The sequence below is a fragment of the Diabrotica virgifera genome, chromosome 4 (genome assembly GCF_917563875.1).
Source record: "Diabrotica virgifera virgifera chromosome 4, PGI_DIABVI_V3a".
Classification (NCBI taxonomy): Eukaryota; Metazoa; Arthropoda; class Insecta; order Coleoptera; family Chrysomelidae; genus Diabrotica; species Diabrotica virgifera.
The window spans coordinates 250,031,202-250,051,713 of record NC_065446.1 but is presented as its reverse complement, the minus strand read 5'-3'; the positions used below and the strand labels follow the sequence as shown (position 1 = coordinate 250,051,713).

Genomic DNA, 20,512 nt, shown 5'->3' with positions numbered 1-20,512 from the left:
TTTTTTAGTACAAATGTCTTCGAGATTATGGAAAAAGCTTTAAAATGACGTATTACAAAGTTTGATATACTCATTTATTGTTAAAATAATTGCGAAAAAAAAAGGGATTGCAGAAAAAAATATTTTCTCAATAACTGTTGTAAAAATTAGTGTACAGCTTTGAAATTTTTGTCAAATGATGGTTCTTTGGTGCTTAATATGCGATAAAAATTTCAAAGCGATTCATTCAATTGTTTAAATTTTATTCAAATTGTTTATCCCAGAGAGAATTTTTTTGCAATAACATAAGTCAGAAAAAAACTACCTTAGAACCATTCCACGGGTGTCAAGAGCATGAGCTACATTTTCAATATGGTTTAAAAAGTGAATAAAAAATGCATTTATTAGTAATAAATAATTATGCAAAAGTGTCGTCAATTTTTCTTTATAAACTTTTTGAATAACTTTTTCCAAAAAAATTAACTTTTTTACCCTGTTTTAAGTGCACAACTACCAAGTAATGTTGTCTATATCATTATTGATAAAAAATTGTAATAAATATGTATAATTTCTTATGTAACAAAATAAAAAGTTTATAAGGAAAGATTTACGATACTTTTGCATAATTACCTATTTATTACTAATAAATAAATTTTAATTCACTTTTTTTTAAACCAAGTTGAAAATATAGCTCCTGCTCTTTCATTTGACACCTGTGGAATGGTTCTAACGTCATTTTCTTCTGACTTATGCTATTGCAAAAAAATGCTCTCTGGGATAAACAATTTGAATAAAATTTAAACAATTGAATGAATCGCTTTGAAATTTTTATCACATATTAAGCAGCAAAGAACCCTGGTTTGACAACAATTTCAAAGCTGTACACTAATTTTTACAACAGTTAGGGGTGTAATCTAGCTCGCGTCCGTAAAAGAATTTTACACGTGCACCCTGGGTAATGCTAAATGAGCTAGTGCGATAGTTGGCGACTAGTCTATCTCTTAATGTCTCCTAGTCATCGATATACATGGAAACAGCTACAAAAACTAGTTCTTCTCAGAACTATATGACAAGAAGCATTGGACCAATCCTCCGAATATGCCAACTAAATATAGAGGCACTTAGTAAATCAAAGTGTGAGGTACTATCTAAAATTCTGCTAGAAAATAACATTGACGTGGCTACCATTCAAGAAACTCATGTAGGTGATGAAACTGATCTAAAACGTAGGGGCAAAGTACCAGGATATGAAATCCTTGGTGTAACATATCACCATATATACGGCTGTATAACATACATCCGCAGCAACATAGAAAATGCCCATCTAGTGGACACCAGTACCAGTGGAAACATTCAAATCATTACAGTAAAAATCGAAGAACTTACAATTGCTAATATATACAAGCCCCCAGAAACCCAGTGGCCTCCAGAAGTACTACCTCATCTTTACCATCCGGCAGTTTATATGGGAGATTTTAATAGCCATCATACGATGTGGAAATATCACAGCAATGACCAGAACGGCGAAGCACTTGTAGAGTGGGCAGAAGAAAACAACCTTAGTCTAATATTTAATGCAAAAGACAGGGGAACATTTAGATCCGCAGCGTGGAGAAAGGAATACAACCCAGACCTCTGTTTCTCAACCCAAAACTCTCAAAATCAACCGTCAATATAACAAGAAAAGTCCTGAAGAATTTCTCACACAGCCAACATCGTCCAATAATATATGAAGTAGGCATCCAGGTCCCGATAGTCCGATCCACTCCCAGACCAAGATGGAATTTTCAGAAGGCAGACTGGCAAAAATTCTCTACTGAACTTGATAAAACTATAAGATGGGTTCCAGCCACACCGGAAAGCTACGATAGATTTGTAGGTGCAGTGATATCAACTGCAAAAAAGTGTATACCAAGAGGTTACCGCAAAGAGTATATCCCAGGCTGGAATAATGAATGTGAAGAACTCTACAATGAATATATAGAGAATGGTGACCCAGATGTAGCTAATGACCTACTGCAAACATTAAATGAAGCCCGGAGAGATAAATGGATAAAAACAACGGAGAAAATGGACTTTAAAAGATCGAGCAGACAATCTTGGAGCCTACTTAGAAAGCTAGGGGGAAGTGCCCCGCTCGTTCGAAAACCCCACTTTTTGTCCCCCGACCAAATAGCTAGCAGAATAGTGACCCTATCTAGGGCTCCACGTGACAAAGAACATACAAAATATATAAAAAAGGAACTCAACAACTTACGTCAAACAGCCGGACATAACCCAAGGTTCTCCCACGAATTCACCAACGAAGAAATAACATCAGCCCTCCGAGACATGAAAACTGGCAAGGCGCCTGGTTTTGATGGGATACATCCTGAGTTCCTACTACAATGCGGTCAAAGGACAAGAAAATGGTTGGCTGCGTTCTATTCACTGATCCTTAGAACTGGAAACATACCAAAAGCTTTTAAAAAGAGCAAAATAATTGCTGTATTAAAACCCAATAAACCCCACGATAAAGTTGAAAGCTATCGTCCTATAGCACTTCTCAGTTGCTGTTATAAACTGCTGGAACGACTTATCCTAAACCGAATAGGCCCACAAATTCTTGAAAATATCCCACTCGAACAAGCAGGTTTCATACCTAATCGAAGCTGCGCAGATCAGGTTCTAAGTCTAACTACGCATATAGAAGCAGGCTTCCAAAAGCAACAAAAGACGGCTGTAGTCTTTGTGGATTTGACAGCTGCCTACGACACAGTTTGGAAGGAGGGACTCCTCTATAAACTAACCAAACTAATCTCATGCCAAAGAATATTGCAACTAATAAACAACATGCTCTCTGATCGATACTTCCAGGTAATCCACGGTAATGACATAAGCAAACAGAGGAAATTAAATAATGGACTACCCCAAGGATCAGTCCTTGCTCCGATGCTTTTCAACTTATATATATCGAACCTACCTGACACTGATGGAAGAAAGTTTGGCTACGCTGACGACCTAGCAATAGCAGTACAACACAAACAGTTTGAAATTACTCAAAACGTGCTGACAAACGACCTCAACAAACTATATGAATACTTCACAAAATGGCGCCTGATACCCAACTTAAATAAAACTGAGGTAAGCTGTTTTCACCTCAATAACAAACAGGCAAACCAAAAATTAGAGGTCAAAATGAGAAATGTAGCACTACCCTACCAACCTTACCCAAAATATCTGGGGGTTACCTTGGACAGGACTCTCTCGTTTAAAAAACATCTACAAATAACTGCACAAAAAATAAGTAGTAGAAATAATCTTATCCAGAATCTTTGTGGTACCAACTGGGGCGCATCTGCGGACACACTACGAACATCTGTGCTAAGTTTGGTCTACTCTGTGGCAGAGTACTGTGCACCGGTCTGGCTAAATAGTCGTCATGTGAAGATAGTTGATACGCAGCTTAATATAGCAATGAGAATGATTAGTGGCTGCATCAAGACTACTCCACTATATTGGCTTCCCATCCTTAGCCATATACCTCCGCCTATCCTACGAAGACAAAAGGCCTTGATAACGGAGTATTCGAAAGTAAATAGCAACTTGCAACTACCAATCCATGAAGACATCCCGAGTTTAGCAGCAAACCGACTCCCATCCAGAAAACCACCCATAAGAACAGCCCAACAGCTAACGGCAGATGCTTTCAATGTTACCTCCAGATGGCGCACGCTGTGGACTGAGGAAGCCTCACCTGAAGTATCCAACCTTATTGACCCAGTCCAAAAGCCTGATGGCTTCGACCAGCCACGAAACATATGGAAGAGCCTAAACCGAATTAGAACGGGACATGCAGTATGCGCACACAACCTACATAAATGGGGAAAACAGCCTACCTCCAGCTGCGACTGTGGTGCTCCAGATCAAACCATCCAACACATAGTGGAGACATGTGAATTGAGGGCGTACCGAGGAGACCCAAAAGACTTTTTCAAAACTACGCCTGCAGGCCTTGAATGGATAGCTCAACTCGACTTAAAGATATAACCTTATCTGTTTGTATTATCTTATATTTTATCTGTATTTTGTCTATGTTCGTTTTTATATAAGCTTATGTTTGTATTTTTGAATTATGTACGTTTTTTTTTACAATTATTATTGTATTTATTCCATGTATTGAGCCATACGCTAAATAAATACAACAGTTATTGAGAAAATATTTTTTTTTGCAATGCCGACCTTTTTTCGCCATTATATTAACAATAAATGAGTATATCAAACTTTGTAATACGTCATTTTAAATCTTTTCCCATAATCTCGAAGATATTTGTACTAAAATAAGTTTCACTGTTTTCCATTGATTTGAGAAAAAGGGAAAAATGCCATTTTTTGACAGTTAATTGTTTATAAATAAAAATGGCCGCCAGATCCTACGCAGGAAATAGTTACAATTTACTCTTATAGGTATTACCTGTCGAAAAAACGCTTCAGTACCCTGGCTATTGAAATGTCATGGAAAAAACATTATTACCCTGGACTATTAGCTTATTACCTGATTACCCTGGACTATTACACCATAATATGACAGAAACGTGTGCCGAATTTCGTTAGGATCAGGTTCCACATAATAATTTTATCATCAGCAGACCGCAAAAAATTGAAAAATTGAAATAAGTCAACTAAGAGAGCATAGGGAATTTATGGTTGTGGGGGTTTAGAGCGAAAACTAAATAGGAACTTTTTGCTGGGCGGGCAGGGGCTACGTCCACCACCATAACTTTAAAAAATTCCCTATGCTCTCCTAGTTGACCTATTTCAATTTTTTAAAGTGCATTTGAAAGATTGAGTAGGGTTTTTTTAGGTGGAATATGAAGGCTGCAAGTTATGATAATGTGCCCGAAAAATTTTAAAGAAAAAAAACAATTTTTTGCATTTTATTTCGTAATTATTGCTATTTTTAAACAATAGTCAAATTTCTATCTAGTCAAATATTATGTAAAATTAAAAAACGAAACTTTCACATGCTATATTTTTTTGTTGAAGGCGAAAATATGAGGCCAACAATTTTCGATTTTTTCAGATTTTGGCGCATATCGTGATTATTGATACAATATACTTCCTGCATTATTTCAATAAAAAATCAAACTTCTATGGAAATCGTCCAATTAAAAACAGATCTCGTCTCGACTATAATAATTAATGTTTACCAAATTTAAATCCAATAATTATTATTGTATAATACCTATCTAATAATATAGGTACTTAATCGTTCCTGCGCATACACCATTTTTTTAACACAGTTTCAAGTCTCGAATTTATGTAAGCTCTTCTGTTATGAATATACAAAATGAAACTTTTTTTTTAATGACATGGACTTTGTGTCATTCAGCCAGTCACAACATGAGTATTAGTGTCATGTGTAGTGTGTATGTTGAGTAAGTGTCTTGTTACTTTGCAAAGTAGACGTCATTGTCTTTGCAAAGAGACCCTCGGGTGAGTACCGATCCCACAAGGACAGAAACTATATTCATTTATTAATTTATAATAAATGAAAAATTTCTGACCCTGGTGAGATTCGAACCCACAACAAAATGAAATTTTGAAATTAATAATTTATCACTCTTTAAATAATGGTATTCTTGCTAAATTAGCTAAATACAGATACCAATTTGCTAATCTAAGTATCAATTTATTGAATTTTTTAATTTAATTTCTTCACTAAAATAAACATAATTATTTCAAAAGTTCTCCTTGTATCATTCATAATAGACCCTATAATACCGGGTGTCCACTTATATTTTCCCCCATTTTAACTGCCTATAACTTCTAAACGGCTTAAGATAGAAATATGTTTTTAAATAGATAAAAGTTTTGTCTGAATGGATTGAATTTTTTATATCGCTTTCAAATACGAAAATAAAAATGGTGGATTTTTGAAAAAAACGTTGTTGACTGTTTTTTAATGGAACACCCAATATATTTTTTTTGTAAATTGAAAGAAATGTCATTCACCTATCCAGCGATATAAAGTTTTCCAAAATCGGTTGTCAAATCACTGAATAATTAATTTTTAAAATGAGAGGTGCAACGTGGATATCACATACCTAAATACCATAACGAAGCAAATTGATATTATGTTATGTGATTTCCACATTGCATCTCTCATTTTAACAATCAATTGCTCAGTCATTTGACAACCGATTTTAAAAAAATTTATATCGTTGGATAGGTAAATGACCGTTTTTTTTCAAGTTACGAAAAAATATACTGAGTGTTTTAATAAAAAAAGTCAACAACGTTTTTTTTAATCCGCCATTTTTTATTTAAAAGCGATATAAAAAATGGTCATGTACCTAAAAACTTGAAAAAACGGTCATTTACCTATCCAGCTATATAATTATTTTTAAAATCGGTTGTCAAATGACTGAGCAATTAATTTTTAAAATGAGAGATGCAATGTGGAAATCACATAATAATCAATTTGCTTAGTTATGTTATTTACTAGGTATGTGATATCGACGTTGCACCTTTCATTTTAAAAATTAATTACTCAGTGATTTGACAACCGATTTTAAAAAACTTTACATCTCTGGATAGGTGAATGAATTTTCTTTCAATTTACAAAAAATATACTAGGTGTTCCATTAAAAAAAAGTCAACAACGTTTTTTTTTTCAAAAATCCGCCATTTTTATTTTCGTATTTAAAAGCGATATAAAAAATTCAATCCATTCAGACCAAACTTTTACTAAAATAAAACATTTCAGCGAAAACCGCATATTTCTATCTTGAGCTGTTTAGAAGTTATAGGCAGTTAAAATGGGGGAAAATATAAGTGGACACCTGGTATATTATAATTAGTTGAGATCAGATTATTAGGGAGCTTGTAAAACCATAAAAATATACAGGGTGTTTCACTAAAAATAAAGATGATGGACTATGCTAGACTTACGTGAATCAACCTATACATTTAAATTTATATGGGGCCACAGGTCCGGACGAAATACCCGTCGAACTTATTAAGGTGATGAGTGAAGTAAGCACGAAGGAGTTAACTGAACTGTTCAACGCCATATACGATTCAGGTAATATCCCAGAGGAATGGCTATTGCCAACGTTTGTAACAATACCAAAAAAACGATCTGCGAAAACGTGCGAAGATTTCCGGACTATCAGCCTTATGAGTCATGCACTTAAGATTTTTCTTAAAATCATACATGCCAGAATTTACAAGAAATGCGAGGAAAATGTCGGTGAAATACAATTTGGATTCCGCGATTCCATGGGTACACGTGAGGCAGTTTTCACCTTACAAATTCTGCTTCAGAGATGCCGCGATGTTAGTTGTGATATCTATGCTTGTTTTATTGACTACGCCAAGGCATTTGACCGTTGACAGCACCAGAAGATGGTCACCGCCCTACAAAGAGTAGGATTAGATGAGAAGGACATTCGGATCATCATGAATTTATACTGGAACCAGCGTGCCCAATTCAAGGTCGAAGACCAGTTGACCGACCAAGTGAAGATCATGCGAGGAGTAAGGCAGGGCTGTGTGCTCTCGCCGACTCTTTTTAACATATACTCTGAGGAAATTTTTACTGAAGCCCTCACAAACCTAGAGATGGGAATCCTAGTGAACGGTGAATACATCAATAATATCCGCTACGCTGACGACACTGTATTACTAGCAACCAGCCTAAATGATCTACAGGCCTTACTAGACCGTGTGAGAACTGTGAGCGTAACATACGGACTGAACCTTAATATTAAGAAAACTAAATTCATGGTTGTCAGCCGTGTAAATTTAGATCCCGGGGCACTAATAGCAGATAGCGAAGAGGTCCAGAGAGTCGACAGATTCACTTACCTTGGAACTACCCTCAACTCACAATGGGACCACGCTCAAGAGATTAGATCCAGAATTGAAATGGCACGGTCTACATATGTCAAGTGATCTCAGTTTGGGAACAAAGATGCGGATAGTGAGGTGCTACGTTCTTCCGGTGCTACTGTATGGAGTTGAAGCCTGGACACTGACGCAAGCCACTGAAAAGCGGATTGAAGCCTTCGAGATGTGTATCTACAGGAGGATACTAAAAATATCTTATGTGGACCATGTCACCAACATTGAGGTCCTACAGCGCATGACAAAAGAAAAAGAAGTGCTTAATTTAGTAAAACAACGTAAGCTTGAGTACCTTGGCCACGTGATGCGGAACGAAGAAAAATATCGAGTTCTTCAACTCGTCATGCAGGGCAAAGTATTTGGCAGGAGAGGACCGGGACGCCGTCGTATCTCGTGGTTGAAAAACCTCCGACAATGGTTTGGGATAACCTCCGCGGAGCTGTTTCGCAGAGCAGTCAACAAAACAATGATAGCCTTGATGATCGCCAACATCCGGACCGGATAAGGCACTGAAGAAGAAGAAGAATCAAAAATAAAAAAGTTTTGTTTGTCTTTCGTTTGGCCCCTAAAGACGACTAAAAATTCAACTTATACCAGCCACTCCAAAACGCGTCGTGACGTCACAACGTTGTACGTTTACATTCTACACCAATTGTATATATAATTTTAAATTACATAGACATTATAAACGTCAGTAAAAAATACAGTTATGTGACGTTAAAAGTGATTTTGATCGTTTGAACTATTCATATAAAATTTGTACTTTTACAAAATGGTTTTATTTTCAATAGTAAACCTTCTTTCCTTTCCTTCAAAAACTGTATCAAACTCCAATCTCAACAAACTAGTATATATTATTACAACGACATACGATAAATGTCATTAGAATATAAATATTTTTCCTTTATTCCCCGACGACGAGCTGGCCAAATACCCAAGTAGGTGGAGGCCAATAAACTAAAGAAGGAGAAGAAGAATATACCTTAATATAACGCTCTGTCACTAGGTACACGTTAACGTGTACGCAAATAAAAAAGTTAGAGTGTCAGAGTGTTGGAATTTGTTTAATCGCGTTGTGTTTGCACTTTTAATATTGATTAGTAAAGAGATTTCTTATTTTTTATTTGTTTAGTGTTTGTTTTTAAATTAACTATGCAGTGTGGACAATTATTTAGTTGTTTTAATGAGTTTAACATTTTAAAACAGTATGAAAAAGTTAAGAGACTATAAATTAATATATATTTTTTTAGTTATAAGTGAAATAGTATTACCGTCCAAAATTAAAATAAAAGGAAGACCTAAAGCTTTCACAATAATATTTAACTTGTTTTGAAGCTATTTCCTTGTGGCATTTTTGTAATCAACTATTCTAAATGGGAACTAAGCCACAATTTAACTAAAAAAAAAAATGATTTTATTAACGTTTCGACGTCTAAATCGGACGTCGTTGTCAAAATACAAAATATTATTAAATTAAACAAAAATGTTGTTGCTTAGTAAAAAATTTTTTCTAATAATTTATTTAATCTGACTAATTTTTGTATTTTGACAATGACATCCGATTTGGTCGAAACGTTAATAAAATCATTTTTTAGTTAAATTGTGGCTTATTTCCCATTTAGAATAGTTGATTATAATAATTAACTTACGTATAAAAATTATTTTAACAATATTTTGTACGTGTCATGTCAACTAAATACATATATTTATTTTGCTAACCTAAATATATACTTTTATATACATATACATTGATTTATTACAATTAAGTTTGAAACATCTGAATAGTTCTGCTTCCCTTCCCTTAACAAATATTTTTCTATCAAACAAACAGTAAACATATCAAAATAGCATGTACCAAAATATTATATACAGTCACTGCGCACGCTAAATAATGACGTCACTGGCTTGATGAAGTTTAATTCGCGTGTACCTAACTTTTTTATTTGCGTACACGTTAGCGTGTACCTAGAAACAGCGAAATATAACCATAATAAACTAATGTAAAACTATGTGACGTCACGGGTCATTTGAACTATTTTATACCACAGAAGGCTTTAAATATGTATTTCTAAGTTATTACGAGTTTTTGAAGCGTGAAATTTTGGAAATCTCATTTTTAAACAAAACTGAACATTATTATGTAATAAAAAAAATGTGCAAGTTCCCTATTGTATTCCTTAAATGGTTTCCACGCTGTATAATTTTCAAAATTTGAGAATGTACTATTCATAATATTATTCATGATATAGGTTGTTGCTGACAGGTTGAACATCAAAACATACAGGGTGTTTCATTAAAAATAAAGATTATGGACCATACCAGGCTGGCGTTAATTTCAGGATTCAAATTTATGTTTAAAAAGAGCATTTTTATTTAAAAGTTGATGAGTGCATAAAAAAATTAAAATAAGGATACAAACAGTTTTAAAAATGAATAACCATTTTCAATTTCGTTGCAAAACGAAAACACAGCCGAACCATATTCTAGTACAATCAGAGAGTGCTGCAAGCACCCCTACCGGTTTCGAAACTTATTAGTCTCTCATCAGGAGGCACATATGCTGCTCTCCCTGATCCAACCAAAACAAACCCCAGCGTGCAGTCCCGGATTGCAACGAACGAAATGGCATAGATGCCCTAGCGGCAACTGCTAGCAAAAAGACTAAGTTTTCACTCTAATGGCATATAAAACAACATAATGCTATTCTACATCCCACCAGAATGAAAACAATGGGAACCTTCTCTGGTTACACCTCCGAGGCTTCTACAATTTGCAAGCCATACGGATGCTGAGACTAAGGAAGATGAGGGAATTCTACAATTTACAATTCACGTCCCATCTGCTCAGCGCGGTAAAGTTCCAACGAGAATGGTTCCCTTCATACTCCACACAGAGTAAATGTAAATCAAAAATGAATAACCATTTTCAATTTCGTTGCAAAACGAAAACACAGCCGAACCATATTCTAGTACAATCAGAGAGTGCTGCAAGCACCCCTACCGGTTTCGAAACTTATTAGTCTCTCATCAGGAGGCACATATGCTGCTCTCCCTGATCTTAGATCTCCCTGATGCTAGAGTGAAAACTTAGTCTTTTTGCTAGCAGTTGCCGCTAGGGCATCTATGCCATTTCGTTCGTTGCAATCCGGGACTGCACGCTGGGGTTTGTTTTGGTTGGATCAGGGAGAGCAGCATATGTGCCTCCTGATGAGAGACTAATAAGTTTCGAAACCGGTAGGGGTGCTTGCAGCACTCTCTGATTGTACTAGAATATGGTTCGGCTGTGTTTTCGTTTTGCAACGAAATTGAACATGGTTATTCATTTTTTATTTACATTTACTCTGTGTGGAGTATGAAGGGAACCATTCTCGTTGGAACTTTACCGCGCTGAGCAGATGGGACGTGAATTGTAAATTGTAGAATTCCCTCATCTTCCTTAGTCTTAGCATCCGTATGGCTTGCAAATTGTAGAAGCCTCGGAGGTGTAACCAGAGAAGGTTCCCATTGTTTTCATTCTGGTGGGATGTAGAATAGCATTATGTTGTTTTATATGCCATTAGAGTGAAAACTTAGTCTTTTTACAAACAGTTTTATTCCATAAGTGGTTTTCACACTGCGTGTACTACCTATTGAGCGCAGAACTATGGTGTATTTATACCCTTACATTAAGACTGAGTAAGATGGTAATATTAAGATATGTAAGTATTTATTCAAGATATATTTTTGTTCTGAAAACAATTATTGTCTCATACATAATATAGTTCAATCAATATTTTAATACCATCAGCCCACAAAATTGATCCGATTTTGGTTTTACAAATTGGGGATTTTGACAATAAACATGTTTTTCTATGTCAGGTAGAAATTTGGTATCAAGCCACAACCTTTGATAAATAAACTACTAACCTCATCAATTTGTTGATATGTCTATATCTTGTCTCAGTATCTGTTGTTTGTTTCCCAGATAATATTATCTCTCTGTATATTGTGTCGCATAATTTGAATAATTGTTGTTGAATAGTTCTATTTAGATAAGGTGAAAAGCTCTTGTTCGTTTGAAAAAATATTTCCATGAAAAATTCGCCATTGCGAAAAGTGGTCCCCATTTTTCTAATGAACACCAATAAGATGCTAAATAAGATTACAATCTGATCAAACAATATGATCAAAGAGGTATTGTTTTTATCCTAAACAATTACGTCAAAGTTGAGACTAAGGGCAAACCCACTATTATTCCTTAGGTTCTTTTAATTTATGGCACAAATATTAACCTGTACCGTCACTTGCACTATACTCTGCTTCTTACTTAACTAACTTGAAGAGTAGAGGAAAGTCGCCAATTATGGAATACCATTTTGTTTTGGGGATATAAAATAATACCTTTATAGAAATGAAAACAATTTAATGTTATGACACATCAGTCATACATTTTTATGTAGTAATTAAAAGCCTTCTATTAATTATCTTAATTAATAAAAAAAATCGAACAAAAAAACAAAATTCCAAATGAGTAACCAAATATGGAATAGGTACCCATATATGGAATATAGGCATAAACCAACGTATCAATAACAAAAATAGACATCAACATCTGAGATCAAATAAATTTAAATAAGAAAATTGTGAAAAATTAAAGAAGTAGCTTAATTCACTTGCAGACATCACAAATCCATGTATGAAACTCTGAACCAGCACAATCATAATGAGCCCACTTACACTTAATCCACTATTCCATAATTAGGCACCAACGACTGTCCATATTTGGATTTGTAAATTAGTTCAAACTAGTATCAACATTTTTTCAAGTCGTAATGTTTTAATTACAAAAGGTCATATAATATCAAAATAAAGGTACTATTGATATACGCAATAACATAACAAGTCTGTATTCATGCATAATAACCAATAATACTAGTTGAATATATTTACCTTTGAAATTTTCTGCAAGACGATAAAACAAAACGCGCCTGTCAGACACGTATCGTTCGCGTATCTGACACAGAGTTGTGAATACGATAATAAAGAGAGCGACTGAAATAGAGGATGGTCTTGTAGTGCGGTTCCAACTTATATTTTCCGAGAAATCAAGGAATTACATATTAGGGCACTATTCCATATTTGGTTACTTTCCTCTATCTTCCTCCTGAGCCTTCTTGCCAGATCCGTGTTGCCAAGAAGCTGAGATGTTGAAGAAGTCGTTGTTCGTAATCCTGTGCAAATTTTTCAGTGGTCTTATTAACAGTATCCATTTCTAGGTCCCTATTCCCTATGTAGATTACTGCTTATCTAGTACCAAGGAGCATTGACAATGCTCATTAACACTTTGTTTGGGAATTGCTAGACGATGTTTAAATCACTTTTACTAGCACAGCCCCACAGCTGGATGTCATATGTCCATATGGATTTTAGAATCTGTTTATACCAAAGTATTTTCTTGTAGATTGACAGGGTGGATTGTCTTCCCAATAAGTAATCTATTTTTTATGCTTGATGTTGAGCTGCTTACTTTTCTCTTTAATATGTCCAACATAGCCTAGCGTTTAATATAAGGTACATGCAGCCAATATGGCCAAGCAGGCAATATGGCCACTTCCTTATAACTCTGTAACTACCTTGAATTTGAAGTAGATGGCGCAATAGATATAAACAGTATATTCGCCAAATACGACAGCCGCTAGAGTAATCAGTCTTAAGCCGACATTGTGAGTATGTGCTGCATTACAGAAGAAAATAATGCCTCGTAAGTGCGTCATTATAAACGTGAAACTTATTATATCTCTTTTTACAGTAACAATCACGTAAGTATTTTTTAAGTAGATATTACGTTTAGATTGTGCAAAGGTACGATGATAAATGAGTGCAGTTATTTTTTGGATAAGTTTATGATAGTGCCTTATATTTGAAAAAACAGTTGATTTGGTTCATGTGAGCAATATGGCCATTATCGATAGACAGCAATATGGCCATGGCCATATTGCTATGCATACATTTTCTTAATAGCGTGTGTATCATACCAGTTTTTTTGTAATGTTTTCTCTATTGTTTAAGGAATAACGATGGGTCGTATTCGCTCTAGAGGCATAAGAGGGCAATGGAGTAAAGAAGACTTAACCCAAGCGCTTCAAGCTGTGAACGCGGGTATGTCAGTAAATAGGGCCAGTACAACTTATAATCTACCAAGGAGAACCCTTAGGCGCTATGTCGAGCAAGGTAAGACAGGAAAAGCCGCCATGGGTCGTAAACCCATCTTAACTCAAGAACAAGAAGCTGAATTAAGTCGAAGAATCATTCGGTTATCCGAAGTAGGTTACCCGCTAACTGCAAGTGTACTTCGTCGATGTGTTTACCGGTATACCAAGTTGAATAATATTATTCCAAATCCTTTTAGAGAAGAAAAAGAAAAGGCTGGGCGATATTGGCTAAAGGGATTTATGGAAAGAAACCCTCAAATTCGATTTAGAAAAGCACAAAATCTAAATCCGGCAAGAGCCCAAAAACTAAACAAATTCATTGTAAATGACCATTTCACCAAGCTAGAAGAAGTATTGCGATCTTTACATATAATGGAACATCCTGAAAGAATCTATAATATCGACGAGAAAGGATGCAGGCTCTGTTTGCGCCATCAACAAAAGGTGTTAGCTGCAAAAGGGTCACGGCGGGTACATCTCGTTACGAACGAACACGCACAAAATGTTTCAATTGTAGCCTGTGGTAATGCTATCGGAACAGCAATACCTCCCGTAATTTTATTTAAAGGGAAGCGCATGAAACAAGAATGGAGTGATTCAATGCCTGCAGGGACTTCAGTACTTATGACCGAAAAAGGTAGCATGACACAAGCAGCATTTTCCCGTTGGATAGAGCATTTTGCAAAGTTTAAGGTTCAAGGTCAATGTCTGCTTATTTTTGATGGAGCCAAGTGTCACTTGGACTACAGTATTTTGGAAACCGCTGACAGATTTGATATAACGTTGTATTGTTTGCCCAGTAATACGACTCACGAACTCCAGCCAATGGATAAGGCTGTATTTAGGGCGTTTGAGTATTACTGGGACGATGAGGTAGTAAAATATTTTTCCACGCATCCAGACGAACGTTCAATTAGTAAGATGCGTTTTGGAGGCATATTTTCAGCTGTTTGGGATAAAACAATGACAATGTCAAATATTAAAGCAGGCTTCAGAGCAACAGGGATATATCCTCTAAATCGTGAAGCAATTCCAGACATTGCATTTGCTCCAAGCACTGCAAGTCAAAATCAGGACCAAGAACCTCAACAGCAACAGCAAATGTCTCAAGAAACAGTTCCATCTAATACATCTGGTTTACTAGAGAATAAGGAAAATAATGTCGATCGCTCAATTTCTTTAGAAGCTGGTCCATCCACATCTGGTGTAAGATCACAAAAGAAAAACGGTACTAGAGCCAGAACCTGTACCCATGATGACAGCAGCAGTGATTCAGACAGTCATTTCAGTGTACACGATGAATCTAGTAACTCTTATTCTGACGAAGAAATTGTACAAGATCCTGCCTTGAACGAGAACAATTCGTTTACTGAGATGCTACCAACTCCAGATATGGTACTAACCAAAGCTAAGAAACCCAGAAAACCTGCTCTGAACAGTGGAGCCCAAGTTGTCACAAGAAACTTGTTCACTAAAGAAAACAAAATTCTTAAGGATATTTCAGTATCAAGTACGAATATCAAAAAAAAATCAAAAATATCTAGAGCACCAAAACCACAATGTAAAATTTTAAATGAGTCTTGGTATTGTAAACTCTGCAGGGAAGATAGACAAGCAGATATACGCTTATGTGTTAAATGCAAGGATTACGTCCATGAGGAGTGCATGGGACTCACTAAAGACGATGTCATAGAAATTTTCATGTGTCCAGATTGTGGATAAAAATTTCATTTTTATGAATAAAAAATTTGTTTTTGCAGTTACCGTATATTGACCTGTCATAATAAATTAATTTTTGAGCTTATGTTATTATTTTGACCTTTTATTTCAATTATTCCCGAATAACATTTTTTTGTAATTCTGTACATAATGAATATTTTGTATGGCCTTATTGCCATACACCCGGTTGGCAATATGGCCAACTCATATTATATCTTATATTACTCATATTTTTGTAACGGTTCTTACGGTTGATTTTAATGCCTGGTTGCACCAACAGATCTTAAGCTCCAGCTTAGCTAAGCTATACTTATAGATAGGGCCTCCTTGAGTGTCACTTACGTTGCACCATCATTTTAGATTCTTACGTTATTATCAATTATATCTATTATTATATTATGGTATTCTTATTGTAATATATTATAATTATATTATATTAATTCTTATGATATTCTCGACTTAAGCTTAAGATCTGTTGGTGCAACCGGGCATTAATTACTTAGAATATCTGTCTAATAATGTAGTTTATACCATAGCATATCAAAAGTTTTGAAAAACTGAAAACATTATTATGTAAAAAAATAAAACGTATTAGCATGGCCATATTGGCTGAATGTACCTTAATACCCAAATATATTTTCTTTATTATTATACTCACATTATTTTATTTAAATATTTTTTAAAAGAAATTTTTGAACTAAAAATGAAAAATCAGCTGAAATGGCCCAACAAGGCTCATTAATGCCGCTATATGAACCGGAACCCTTCTGCGGCGTTGCAAAGGCAGTTACAAAAACGGCTACAAGAAAGTGGGTAGCTCGCGAATTTCTGGAATGGCAGAGAAATTAACCAGGACAAAGAGAAGCAAAACATTTCGTTAAACAACATTCGTCGAAATTTGCGGCAGATGTAATAAGCAAAGACAAGAACAGAATCAAAGTCGTAGTAGATCTTCTAACAGGGCGCTGTAAGCTGAATAGACAGTAGAAGCTGACATGATTGGCAGATGATGACCTATGTAGATGCTGTCACTTAGAAGAAGAAACAGCAGAGCACACTTTATCTCAGTGTGCTAAAGTGCCCTGTTAGCAGACCTACTATGGATTTCTATATTTCTTTCTTATATAATTATGGACTATATTTCTTTCTTCTTCATGTACCATGTCCTTTCAGAACGTTGGTTACCATCATAGTTATCTTAATTTTATTCACTGCCACCCTAAATGTGTTATGTGTATCAATACCACAACAATCTCGAAGGTTCTTCAACCATGAACTCTCTTCATCCTGAACTGTGTTTGCCTGCTATTTTACCTTGCATAATATTTTGTAGCAACCTATATTTTCTCATTACATATACTAAGTACTGCAACTCTTTCTTCTTGAAGCTTTTTATAATCTCCCTAGTCTTGCTGAGACGTTCTAATATTGTGGAGTTTTGAATCTTCTCCACCAAAGAAACTTTTAAACTTCTTCTATAGCAACACATTTCGAAAGCCTTAAGGCGATTTAGATCACTTTTATTCACAGGTCAAGACTTGACACCATAAACTAATTAGGGGAGTGCATTTAGATTTTCACTTCGGAAAAAATCAAACAAGATAAAACTTTTTGTAATTTCATTAAGAAATGTTTAATAAACAACATATCAAAAAGTTCTACTCGAGAAGTGGGTGCTTTATTTTTTATTAAACAAATGAACAGCGAAGTTAGATGTTTTTTTCAATAACTCCGAAAATATAATTTTTAGAAAAAAACTGACTTGACCATTGAAAAATTCAGAAAATTTTACAAAAAAATCTTATATAAAGATTTTTCCAAGATTAAATCTCTAGCTTCTGTAATTTTTTATTTATAACGCTAAAGTCACCCTTCTCACACACATTGGCGCACTGTAAACTAGCGTTGGAAGAAATGCACGGTTGAGTTTTTTTAATGTAATTCTTTAACTAATGGATCAAAAGAAATTTTTCAAATTGGACATGAAAGAAGATGAAATAAGCTATCTTATGGTTGTAATAAAAAGAAATAAAATGTATGGACATAAGTACGGTGTGGGCAAAAATTGAGCCTTACATGAATTTTGTTTAAAAATGATTTAAAAATGTGTAACTAATACAATTTTACTTATAAAACTCTCAAATTTGCACAACTTATTTCTCAGTCGTCTTACTAAACGATGTTTTATTCAAAAAAAATCTCAAAAATTTAATTCAAATAATACGATGTCTCAAAAAATGTAATTTTTAAAAACTTTGTAGTTTTACAGAATTCCCACCATTTTAAGACGGTATTACTCAAGTTTGAATAAATCTAATACAATTTTTTTGACATTTTTTTAAAGCTTAGGATATAATCTTTAAAAAACACTGAATTATTTTAGTTTAAAAATGAAATAAACAATTTCTTTTTGAGAAAACTAAGACATATAACAAAAATGTAATACAAAAACCGAAAATTACCAGCTGAAAAAATGTATATACAGAGTGATCAAAACTTTTTTCTGTAAAACTTACCTAAAATACATTTAATAGTAAGCTTCAACAATAATAAATGTTCAACAAAAAAATTTTTTTTTAGCTCACACAGTATGTCTGCGTAACTTGGAACCTATTGATAACTTTTTCAATATCAGTTTTACGAAAAAAAGTTATTCTTTATAAAATATTCTGCATCGTATATAACATAAGATGCAACCATCAAATATTAAATTTTGTTAATTTTGTACGAGGTATGTCAAAAAATATAAATTTCACCCAAGAGTAAAGTACCTTTATATTTCAAAATATCGAAAATTTTTATAAAAAAAAAGTTGTTTGGAATTAAAAACTATGTTCCAATATGTAATTATATCCTTCTAGTCGAAAATTTGTTTTTTTAAATATTGTTTCAAATTAATTATACCCAACATCATTAAATTTTCACTTATTATTTATGATAACTCTTTTATTATTGATTTTATGAAGAAAATTATTGGTCATAAATAGCTGTGCATGGTCTAACACTTAATAATCAAATATAAAATATTATATTTTATCAATATTATACGAGGTATGTAAAAAAATTATATTTCACGCAATAAATATGTACCTTTATAGTTCACAATATTTCGATTAGAAGAGTGTAATTGCATATTGACACATCGTTTTTAATTCTGAACAACTTTCCATAATAACAATTTTCAGTATTATGAAAAATATAGGTATTTTACTCCTAACTGAAATTTTTATTTATTGACATATCTTGTACAAAATTGATAAAAATTGATATTTTATGATTGCATTTAAAGTTTTAGAATATGCAGAGCTTTTTACTAAGAATAACTTTTTTATTTATGATCCAATTGCAACAATTTTTAAAGATGCAGCCCATCTTCACTTTAAACGAATTTATTACCAAGTTTAAGCTTGGTTAAATATCTTTTTGCCAGCTGACAATTGGGGCTGGAAAAAAGATAACTCGGGTATGTCACCAATCACCATGACGCAAGATCCCGCCCCAAGTGAACTGCTGAAAATGATTTTTTGTGCATGCAAAACTGGCTGTGGGAGTCAATGTGGATGCAGAAAAGCTGGATTATTCTGTACCACTGCTTGTTCTTATTGTTTCGGACAAGACTGTTTGAATTGTCCCGTTTTAAATGAACAAGAAATTGAAGAAAGCGAAGATGTCAGCGTAGTTGGAGGTGATATTGAAGAGATAGATTTTGAATAATTTGTTCTTTCTTTCTAATACATTTTAATTTTTAATATTATTGTGAAAATTATTTGTTTATCTTTTTTTTAAGAATGAAATTCCATATTTGTTTGATTGGATTCTACTTGTTTTTCATTTAAATATCCGCCATTTTGGATCCGCCATTTTGAAATTTAAATTTTTAATCTTTAATTCAGATTCAACAACCTTTTAAAAACAAAGACAATAAATGTTTTAGAAAAATGTTCTTTTTTATGTTCTTTTTAGAAAATACGCATTTTGGATCCGCCATTTTATAGTTTATAATATTAACATTTAAGTTAGGTTTGTCAAAGCTCCCAAACATAAATATATGTAGAAATAAATACATTTTGTAAAGAAATTATGATTTTACAACTATTTTTTAAGTTATCCGCCATTTTGGATCTGCCATTTTATAATTTAAATTATCAAAATTTGATTCAGGTTTAGCAACCTCTCAAAAATATCCACATATATGTAAACAAACACGTTTTATAAAAAAAATCAGATTTTCCAACTACTTCTTAAGGATTTTTAGGAAAAAATCCGCCATTTTGAATCCGCCATTTTGAATCCGCCATTTTGAATTTGCAAATTGTAATGTCATATTCGGGTTCAGCATAATCAAAACTAAAATAAAAACATTTTTATCAAAATAAAATGTTGAATTCACCCATACTCTTAACATTATTTATACAAAACAATTGTTATTGTTTAAACAATTAATAAACAATTAGCGGCGAAATTTGTGAGTAGAACTTTTTACTTTAACATATTTATAAACTAACAAAAAAAGTTTTAGAAAAATATAACCTTGTTTGATTTTTTCCGAAACATTGTATCTTTTCGTTCTAATTGCACTCCCCTAAATACCGAGAACACGTAGCAGCGAAATAGACGAACCCGCAATGCCAATTTTAGGCTGTTACATAATATGTATAACTTAGACATCCTTCTAAAAGTAGCTCTGACCTGTTCAATACTGGTTCTAATTTCACCGTCAATCTCTCCGACTCA

At 33.9% G+C, this 20,512-nt stretch overlaps 1 protein-coding gene across 3 annotated transcripts in view; it reads left to right on the top strand.

Moving 5' to 3' along the window:
* Positions 1–20,512, top strand: part of LOC114326880 (homeobox protein Hox-B7-like) — a 171,367-nt gene that overhangs the window by 46,308 nt on the left and 104,547 nt on the right. The window lies entirely within an intron of this gene.